This window comes from Abrus precatorius, unplaced genomic scaffold, assembly GCF_003935025.1.
Source record: "Abrus precatorius isolate BTA unplaced genomic scaffold, Abrus_2018 Scaffold8, whole genome shotgun sequence".
Lineage (NCBI taxonomy): Eukaryota > Viridiplantae > Streptophyta > Magnoliopsida > Fabales > Fabaceae > Abrus > Abrus precatorius.
Window position 1 is genome coordinate 15,172,324 of NW_020874428.1, and position 10,338 is coordinate 15,182,661.

Genomic DNA, 10,338 nt, shown 5'->3' on the forward strand with positions numbered 1-10,338 from the left:
CACTTGCTGCAATCCTAGTGCACTTGCTAGTGTTAGATTGCGAACAACAAGTTTTTGGCGCCGTTGCCGGGGAAATTAGAGTTTCAATATCATTAGTAACATAAGAATAGCTAGATTGAGTATTTTGTTCTCTGAATTTCTATAGTAGTAGTCTGTAGTTAGACATTTTGTCTATTCTGCATAATTTTGCAACTTTTTAACTTGTGTTTCAATTACTTTTACTGATAATTACTGCATAATTTTCGTGGTGCAGTTCTGAATACTAACTTGTAGTTTACTTTTGCTTCATTTTGAATTGTATATGCGTGGCAAAAACAAAAACAAATCAACTCTAGTCTTTGATCCTGACATAGACATAACCTTAAGAAGATTGAGAAAAGAGTCTAGAGCAGAAAAAGCCATAGGGAGTGATAGTGAGTTAGAAGCTGTACATTCTCCAGAATTTCAGAGTAATCCTAGAGTGAAAAGAACACCTACATCTTTGAGACAACTAAATTCAGAAATAGAGATGGCAGAATAGAACAGATTTAGAACATTAAGGGACTATGCTATTCCTAACATGCAAGGTTTTAACTCTTCTATAATCAGGCCAACTATTCAAGCCAACCATTTTGAGATTAAACCTGCTTTATTACACTTAGTCCAACAAGATCAGTTTTCTGGTGGAAATTCTGATGATCCTAACTTACATATTTCAAATTTTCTACAGCTATGTGACACCATAAGAATAAATGGGGTTAGTGAAGAAGCAATCAGACTGAGACTATTTCCTTTTTCCTTGAGAGATAGAGCAAAATGCTGGTTACAAGCTCAACCACAAGGAAGCATCACAACCTGGACAGAACTTGTGAATAAGTTTTTAACCAAGTACTTCCCTCCATCCAAAGCTGCTAAGTTGAGAGGAGAAATTACATCCTTTGTGCAGCAAGAAGGAGAATCATTATATGAAGCTTGGGAAAGATACAAAGAACTGCTTAGAAGGTGTCCACATCATTGTATTCCAGATTGGATGCAATTGGAAACTTTTTATAATGGGATGAATGCAGTAACAAGAACAATGGTTGATGCTGCTGCTGGAGGTTCATTAAATACAAAGTCCTTGGAAGAAGCTCAAAGGATTATTGACATGATGGCATCTTCAATGTATCAGAATTCAAACTCAAGGAATCAAGGAAGAAACTCTGGTCATGAAGCTAAAGTTCTGGAAACTTTTCTTGCACAAAATCAGCTACAAAATCAAATGTTTTCAGAACAATTAGCTGCCTTAACACAACAAATCAACAATCTGCAAACAGGGAGTATGCCTACCAGTCAGCTAAGTTGTGATTTTTGTGGAGGAAACCATGCAAATGGTGCATGTGAGGCATCCACAAGTGAACCACAAGAACAAGTGAATTATATGAATAATTTTCAGAGACAACAACCATCATATCCCCCTGGATTTCAATTTTCGAATAATAGAACTCAGCAGTATTCTAATTGGAATAATCAATATTCTGCTGTAAAGAATTCTAATTCAAATTTGCCTTTTTCTAATGCAGGTCCAACAACACAACAGCCTTATTTTCAGAGGAATTCATCCACTCAACCTCAAGGAAATCAGAAATTTTCCAGACCTATGAATGAGAGGTTGACTGAGATGGAAGAAACTATGCTGCAATTCATGAAGGTAACTCAAACAAGCTTCAAAAACCAAGAAGCTTCCATGAAGAAACTAGAGACACAGATTGGACAATTAGCTGAACAATTATCCAGCAGGGATGAAGGAAGATTTCCAAGCAATACAGTAATCAATCCTAAAGAGCAATGTCAAGCCATAACTACAAGGAGTGGAGCTGTAGTTGCAAGCCCTAAACCAGCAGAAAAGAAAGTGAATGATGTAGTAGAAAGAAACATTGAACAAGATCTGCAACAAGGAAATTTTAAACTATTGAAGAAAGACCATTCAGAAGAAAAAGAAAAAGTTCCCATGAATTCTGAAAGGAAAACCAAAAAGCAACTCTTTGAGGAAGCTTGTAAGCCAATAGACCCAGAAAAATACAAGAGGCTACCCTATCCTCAAAGAGTCCAAAATCCTAAACAAGAGGAACAATTTGAAAGGTTTATGAATGTCTTTAAGAAATTACAAATTAACATTCCTTTTGCAGAAGCTTTGGAGCAAATGCCTTCATATGCAAAGTTCATGAAAGAACTACTTTCCAGAAAAAGGAAGCTAGAGCATGACAAAACAGTACCTTTGACAGAGGAGTGCAGTGCCATTCTCAAGAGAAAGCTTCCTCAAAAGTTGAAAGATCCTGGATCATTTAGCATTCCTTGTGAAATAGGAAACTGCACTGTGGGAAGAGCATTGTGTGACTTGGGAGCAAGCATAAATCTGATGCCATTAGCTGTTCTGCAGAAACTTGGAATAGAGGAAGTGAAGCCTACCAACATTACACTGCAGCTAGCTGATAGATCATACACTTATCCATATGGAGTTGTTGAAGATTTATTAGTTAAAGTTGATAAGTTCATTTTTCCTGCAGATTTTGTAATTCTGGACATGGAGGTGGATTCTAACATTCCTTTGATCCTAGGGAGGCCATTTCTTGCAACTGGAAGAGCTTTAATAGATGTGCAAAAAGGTGAACTTATGCTTCGAGTTCAAGATGAGAAGGTAATATTTAATGTGTTTGAAGCTTTAAAATATCCAGTTGAAGATAATACATGTATGAAGATAGATATACAGGATACTTTCATTACACAACATTATATGAAAGAATTTGATGAAATTGCTGTGTTAGAAGAGATAATATCTGCAGGGAATGACAAATCTGAAACTCTGAATGAAGAAGATATCATGGAAGTGCAGCAGCAACTAGAAGCTCTGCCAATTCAAAAACCTGCAGAAAATATAGTGAAAGAAGAGCTGAAAAAGGATGCTAAAAAAGAAGAAAAGCAAAGGCTAGAACTGAAACAACTCCCTTCACACTTGCGGTATGCATTTTTGGATAAGAATCATGAAAATCCAGTCATCATCAATAATGAACTTAAGGAAGAACAAGAGGAAAAATTGCTCAGAATTTTGAGAGAACACAAATCTGCAATTGGCTGGAGTATTGCAGACCTGAAAGGTATAAATCCTTCATTTTGTAAGCACAGAATTTTATTTGAAGAGAATTTCAAACCTGTTGTGCAGCCACAAAGGAGGTTAAACCCAGCCATGAAAGAGGTAGTTAAAAAAGAGGTCATAAAGCTGTTAGATGCAGGAATAATATACTCAATTTCTGACAACAATTGGGTAAGTCCAGTCCAAGTTGTTCCAAAGAAAGGTGGTATGACAGTGGTACCTAATGAAAAGAATGAACTTGTCCCTACTAGGACTATGACTGGATGGAGAATGTGCATAGACTATAGAAAATTAAATGATGCAACTAGAAAAGACCATTTTCCACTACCATTTGCAGATCAAATGTTAGAAAGACTTGCTGGACATTCATTTTATTGTTTTCTTGATGGGTATTCAGGATATAATCAAATAGCTGTAGATCCTTTAGATCAAGAGAAAACTGCATTTACATGTCCATTTGGAGTCTTTGCATATAGGAGAATGCCATTTGGTTTGTGTAATGCCCCTGCCACTTTCCAAAGATGCATGCTTTCTATTTTTTCTGATATGGTAGAAAACATCATAGAAGTGTTCATGGACGATTTCTCTGTTTTTGGTGATTCTTTTGATGATTGTTTAGCTAATCTATCCACTGTTTTGCAGGGATGTCAAGATACTAACCTTGTGTTAAATTGGGAGAAGTGTCATTTCATGGTACAAGAAGGCATTGTCCTTGGTCATAAAATTTCAGAGAAAGGAATGGAGGTGGACCAAGCTAAAATAGAAGTCATTAGTAAATTGCCTCCACCTGTCAATGTTAAGGGAGTTAGAAGTTTTTTAGGACATGCTAGTTTTTATAGAAGATTCATAAAAGATTTTTCCAAGATTGCTAAACCCTTGAGTAATTTACTTGCAAAAGATGCAGATTTCATATTTGATGATAATTGTTTGCATGCATTTTCTGTTTTAAAAGAGAAACTGATTTCTGCACCTATTCTTGCAAAACCAGATTGGAAATTACCTTTTGAACTCATGTGTGATGCAAGTGATAGTGCAGTGGGTGCTGTTTTAGGACAGAGGAAAGATAGGAAATTACATGCTATCTATTATTCAAGCAAAGTGTTAAATCCTGCACAAGTGAATTACACAACAACAGAAAAAGAACTTTTAGCTGTTGTACATGCTTTTGATAAGTTCAGATCATATTTAATGGGTTCAAAAGTGATTGTATACACTGATCATGCTGCTCTTAAATATCTTTTGACAAAACAGGATGCAAAGCCCAGATTATTAAGATGGATTCTACTCCTCCAAGAATTTGAGCTAGAAATCAAAGACAAGAAAGGGAAAGAAAACAGTGTTGCTGACCACTTGTCCAGACTTCCTTTGGAGAGTTTAACCACTGAATCATTGGAAATAAATGAAGAATTTCCAGATGAAAAGCTGTTTGCAGTGGAAAACATGCCTTGGTTTGCTGACATTGTAAATTTTAAAGCCACTCAATTCATTCCAAAGAGGTTTACTTGGCAGCAAAAGAAGAAGTTCTTACATGACAGCAAATTCTATGTGTGGGAAGACCCATACCTGTTCAAAATTGGAATAGATGGGTTAATTAGAAGATGCATTCCACAAAGTGAGCAAGCTGAGATACTATGGCATTGTCACAATTCAGAATATGGAGGCCACCATGCAAGTTCAAGGACTGCTGCAAAAGTTTTGCAAGCAGGTTTCTTTTGGCCTACACTCTTCAAAGATGCCAAGAAGTATGTGGAAAACTGTGATAAATGCCAAAGAAATGGAAATATTTCAAGAAGATATGAGCTGCCATTAACCAACATCCTAGAAGTGGAACCATTTGATGTATGGGGGATTGATTTCATGGGACCATTTCCCCCATCATTCTCACACGAATACATTCTAGTTGCAGTGGATTATGTATCTAAATGGGTAGAAGCAATTCCCACCAGATCAAATGATGCAAAGGTAGTGATTTCTTTTATAAGAAAGAACATTTTTTCAAGATTTGGTGTGCCTAGAGTGCTGATAAGTGATGGAGGTACTCACTTCTGCAATAAGTATCTTGAAGCTGTATTAATGAAATATGGTGTGAAGCATAAGGTTGCTACTCCATACCATCCACAAACAAGTGGACAAGTGGAGGTTTCAAATAGAGAGATCAAGCAAATTCTAGAGAAAGTAGTGAACAGTTCAAGGAAGGATTGGTCAAAGAAACTGGATGACTCACTGTGGGCATATAGAACTGCTTTTAAAACTCCAATTGGTATGTCTCCATATCAGCTAGTATTTGGAAAGGCCTGTCACTTACCTCTAGAGCTGGAGCATAGAGCATATTGGACTACCAAGTGGCTTAACTTTGATTTATCAAGTGCTGGAAAGAAGAGAGTTTTACAGTTGCATGAATTGGAAGAATTTAGACAACAAGCTTATGAAAATGCAAAGTTGTACAAAGAAAGAACCAAGAGGATCCATGACAAATTTATTCTGCAAAAAGATTTCAGACCTGGCCAGCAAGTACTATTATTCAATTCAAGATTAAAATTGTTTCCAGGGAAACTGAAATCTAGATGGTCTGGACCATTTTTAATCAAGGAAACTTCTCCCTTTGGAGCAATTCTTATAGAAGATCTAAAAACAGGGAGAGAATTCAAGGTCAATGGCCAAAGATTGAAGATCTATCATGGAGAGGAGTTTACAAGGAACATGTCATGCATGAAACTGGTTTCTCTTGAGTGAGAAACATTTAATGTCAAGCTAGTGACATTAAAGAAGCGCTTTGTGAGAGGCAACTCACATTTCTAACCCAATTTAACTTTTCTGCATTAATTTTGAATTAATAGTATTCATAAAAGTCAAAATCTGAACTTTTCATCTTAGTTACCTTGCTGAATTTGATGTTTGGAATAAATCTAGTGGCTGAAACAAGAATGCAGATTGGAATTAATTAGAATGCTTAAAGTTCTTGTACAATCTGAATAATAGTTATCAAATTCTGCAAATTCTCTGAAAAATACAAAGTTCTGCATCATACTCATCATATTCTGTAAATTTGATGCAAAAGGTAAATTTTGAAGCATGTTAAATCTATCATTTGTAGTGAATCTGATAAATGTAATTGGACTTCATGCTATAATGTGTTATGGAAAAGTTAGAATTGCATTGTGAATATGTTAAACAGAAATTCTACAGAATTCAGCCTTGGATGAATGTTGCATATGTAATTAAAGGTGAACATGATGAGAGAAATAGGTATTTTATATGGTGAGTGTGTATTGGAATGATTATGATTTGTTAAGTGAGCCAATTAAAGTTTGGAGAACTTGGATTGATGAAAGGAATCACTCTTTTGCAGAAACTGACTGGGAAACACAGCTCTCTGGAACAATCACTCTCGCAGATGAGAGTGATAACGCAGAGGCAGATGAGAAAAACACACTCTCTGGATCACTTCCTTTCCTTGTCAAGAGTGATCACGCGCAGGTAAGTATAGAATATTTCATAGCACGTTACTCCTTTTACTGATAAAAGTACCTACGCTCAAGCAAAAAGCTTGCCCGTTATCACTTTGCCCAGCAATAGTGATAACGCGCATTGCATTCAAAATTTTCAAGTTCTCTGGAACACTCACTCTGTTCGACAAGAGTGACAACGCAGAATTTTATTCACAAGGGAACGTTCACTTCTCACTTAAAAAGTGGGCACGTGCACACGCGTGACCCCAAATTCCATATAAAGGAACCACGCTCACATCCATTTAAACCTAAATCCCATTTCCCTCTGAATTTCTCTGACTTTCAATCTTTCGTGAAGCAACCAGCAAGCAATTTCTTCCTCTTTTTCATTGTCATTCACATTTTTGAAGCTCCAGGTACGCTCTCTGCATTCTCTGAAATTGTATTTAGGGTTTTTCTTTGCTGCAACTCTGGAAAAATGTCAAAAATGGCAAATGGAGAAATATCTTGAGCGTAATTGATATAAGTAACTTTAAATACTGTGAATAGGGTTTCAAAGTCATTCAATCTCCTCTATTAACATATGCACATCTGCATTATGCGAAAAAATCTGAAAATGACTTTGAAAGAAATAGAAATATTCCAGTTGCCATCAGCGAAAATACTCCTTGCATGCAATATTTGAATGTTGATGTCTGAACTGAGTTGTATGGAATGAGTTACTGTTGTATATTGCACTGCATGATTGTACAGATACCATACTGATAGTCCTGCATTAAACTAATCTTTAGTCTTTGATGATAATGAATGAGTGCACTGTCCTAATTGTATGTGATTCAAAGAAACAATAGGCAATATTCTGGATGAATTTTACTGACAGAAGAAAATTTCTTTTAGGAACCATTAGTAGTTGAAATTTGGTTGAAAATTGTGATTCTTTTTCTGCATTCTTGGTGAAATTGTGAACTTTGAGTTTACAAATTATGAAGGCCAGTTTAAAATCCCCTGAATATGGTTTGATTAATTTTGTACCTAAGTTCTGGTATATCTGAAAAGTTAAGAGAGCATGTAAAAAAAAATATGTTGATGACCTATAATAGCATCTCTGTGTTAACCTGATGTGCTTTGAGAGTGTGCACTCTAAACTACAAATTTAAAGGTTTAACCAATTTTGACTGTGATTGCTTAGTAATTTGCAATAGTGCTTATGTGTTGATATGAGTTACTATTGCTTAGTAATTTGCCTGGGCGTTACCACAAGTAACTCTTCCTATTAGTCCTAGTAGTCACTTACAAGGTGTTTCGGTGGCCCGAGATAAGTTTTGTTGCGCGTTCCTTAGGGACTAAGCAAAAGAGGACCCAAGCGATACCTAAATTGGAATTGGGGACTAGAGGCGCTAGGAGGCGAGAGAGAGATAGGGAACTCTTCCTATTAGTCCTAGCAGTCATTTCCAAGGTGTTTCAATGGCCCGAGATGAGTTTTGCACGCGTTCCTTAGCGACTAAGCAAAAAAGGACCCAGGCGAGACCCAAATTGGAATTTGGGCCAAGAGGTGCCAGGAGGCGAGAGAGAGATAGGTAACTCTTCCTATTAGTCCTAGCAGTCACTTCCAAGGTGTTTTAGTGCCCTGAGATGAGTTTTGTGCGCATTCCTTAGAGACTAAGCAAAAGAGGACCGGGCGACACACAAATTGGAATATGGGCCCAGAGGCGCTAGGAGGCGAGAGAGAGACAGGGAACCCTTCCCATTAGTCCTAACAGTCACTTTCAAAGTGTTTCAGTGCCGCGAGATGAGTTTTGTGCGCATTCCTTAGGGACTAAGCAAAAGACGACCCAGGGGACACCCAAATTTGAATTAGGGACCATAGGCGCCAAGAGGCGAGAGAGAGAAAGGGAACTCTTCCTACTACTCCTAGCAGTCACTTCCAAGGTGTTTCAGTGGCCCGAGATGAGTTTTGCACGCGTTCCTTACCGACTAAGCAAAAGAGGACGCAGACGAGACACAATTGGAATTAGGGACCAGAGGAGCCAGGAGGCGAGAAAGAGACAGGGAACTCTTCCTGTTAGTCCTAGCAGTCACTTCTAAGGTGTTTCAGTGGCCCGAGATGATTTTTGCACACGTTCCATAGCGAGTTAGCAAAAGAGGACCCAGGCGAGACCCAGAATAGAATTTGGGCCCAAAGGCGCCAGGAGGTGAGAGAGAGATAGGGAACTCATCCTATTAGCCGTAGCAGTCACTTACAAGGTGTTTCAGTGCCCTTAGATGAGTTTCGCACGCGTTTCTTAGCGACTAAGAAAAAGAGGACCCAGGTGAGACCCAAATAGGAATTTTGGGTCAAAGGCGCCAAGAGGCGAGAGAGAGACAGGGAACTCTAAGCACAAGAGGACCCAGGTGAGACCCAAATTGGAATTTGGGCCCAAAGGGGCAAGGAGGCGAGAGAGAGATAGCGAACTCTTCCTATTTGTCCTAGTAGTCACTTGAAAGGTGCTTCAGTGGCCCGAGATGAGTTTTCGATGTGTTCCTTAGCGACTAAGCAAAGGAGGACCCAGGCGACACCCAAATTGGAATTTGGGCCCAAAGGCGCCAGGAGGCGAGAGAGAGACCGGGAACTCTTCCGATTAGTCCTAGCAGTCACTTCTAAGGTGTTTCAGTAGCCCGAGATGAATTTTGCACGCATTCCTTAGCACCTAAGCAATAGAGGACCGAGGTGAGACCCAAATTGGAATTTTGGCCCAAAGGCGCCAAGAGGAGAGAGAGAGAGACAGGGAACTCTAAGCAAAAGAGGACACAGGCGACTGAAATTGGAATTTGAAGGCGCCCGGAGGCGAGAGAGAGATAGGGAACTCTTCCCACTAGTCCTAGAAGTCACTTCCAAGGTGTTTCAGTGCCTTGAAATGAGTTTTTGCGCATTCAATAGCGACTAAGAAAAAGAGGACTTAGGCAAGACTGAAATTGGAATTTGGGCCCAGAGGCGCCAGGAGGAAAGAGAGAGAGAGGGAACTCTTCCTATTAGTCCTAGTAGTCACTTCCAAGGTGTTTCAGTGGCCCGAGATGAGTTTTGTTGCGCGTTCCCTAGGGACTAAGCAAAAGAGGACCCAAGCAAGACCTAAATTGGAATTGGGGACTAGAGGCGCTAGTAGGTGAGAGAGAGATAGGGAACTCTTCCTATTAATCCTAGCAGTCATTTCCAAGGTGTTTCAATGGCCCGAGATAAGTTTTGCCCGTGTTCCTTAGCGACTAAGCAAAAGAGGACCCAGGCGAGACCCAAATTGGAATTTGGGCCCAGAGGTGCCAGGAGGCAAGAGAGAGATAGGTAACTCTTCCTATTAGTCCTAGCAGTCACTTCCAAGGTGTTTTAGTGCCCCGAGATGAGTTTTCTACGCATTCCTTAGGGACTAAGCAAAAGAGGACCCAGGCGACACCCAAATTGGAACATGAGCCCAAAGGCGCTAGGAGGCGAGAGAGAGACAGGGAACTCTTCCCATTAGTCCTAGCAGTCATTTCCAAGGTGTTTTAGTGCCCCGAGATGACTTTTGTGAGCATTCCTTAGGGACTAAGCAAAAGACGACCCAAGCGATACCCAAATTGGAATGGGGGACCAAAGGCGCTTGGAGGCGATAGAGAGACAGGGAACTCTTTCTATTAGTCCTAGCAGTTACTTCCAAGGTCTATCAGTGCCCCGAGATGAGTTTTGTGCGCATTCCTTAGGGACTAAGCAAAAGAGGACCCAGGCGAGACCCAAATTGGAATTAGGGCCCAAAGGCGCCAGGAGGAGAGAGA

General features: G+C 39.3%; 1 non-coding gene across 1 annotated transcript; it reads right to left on the reverse strand.

Moving 5' to 3' along the window:
* Nucleotides 1–892: 892 nt before the first annotated feature.
* LOC113848626 lies at nt 893–999 on the reverse strand. Its single transcript, XR_003501891.1, has one exon. It is a non-coding gene; the product is annotated as a small nucleolar RNA R71 (small nucleolar RNA).
* Nucleotides 1,000–10,338: the final 9,339 nt, after the last annotated feature.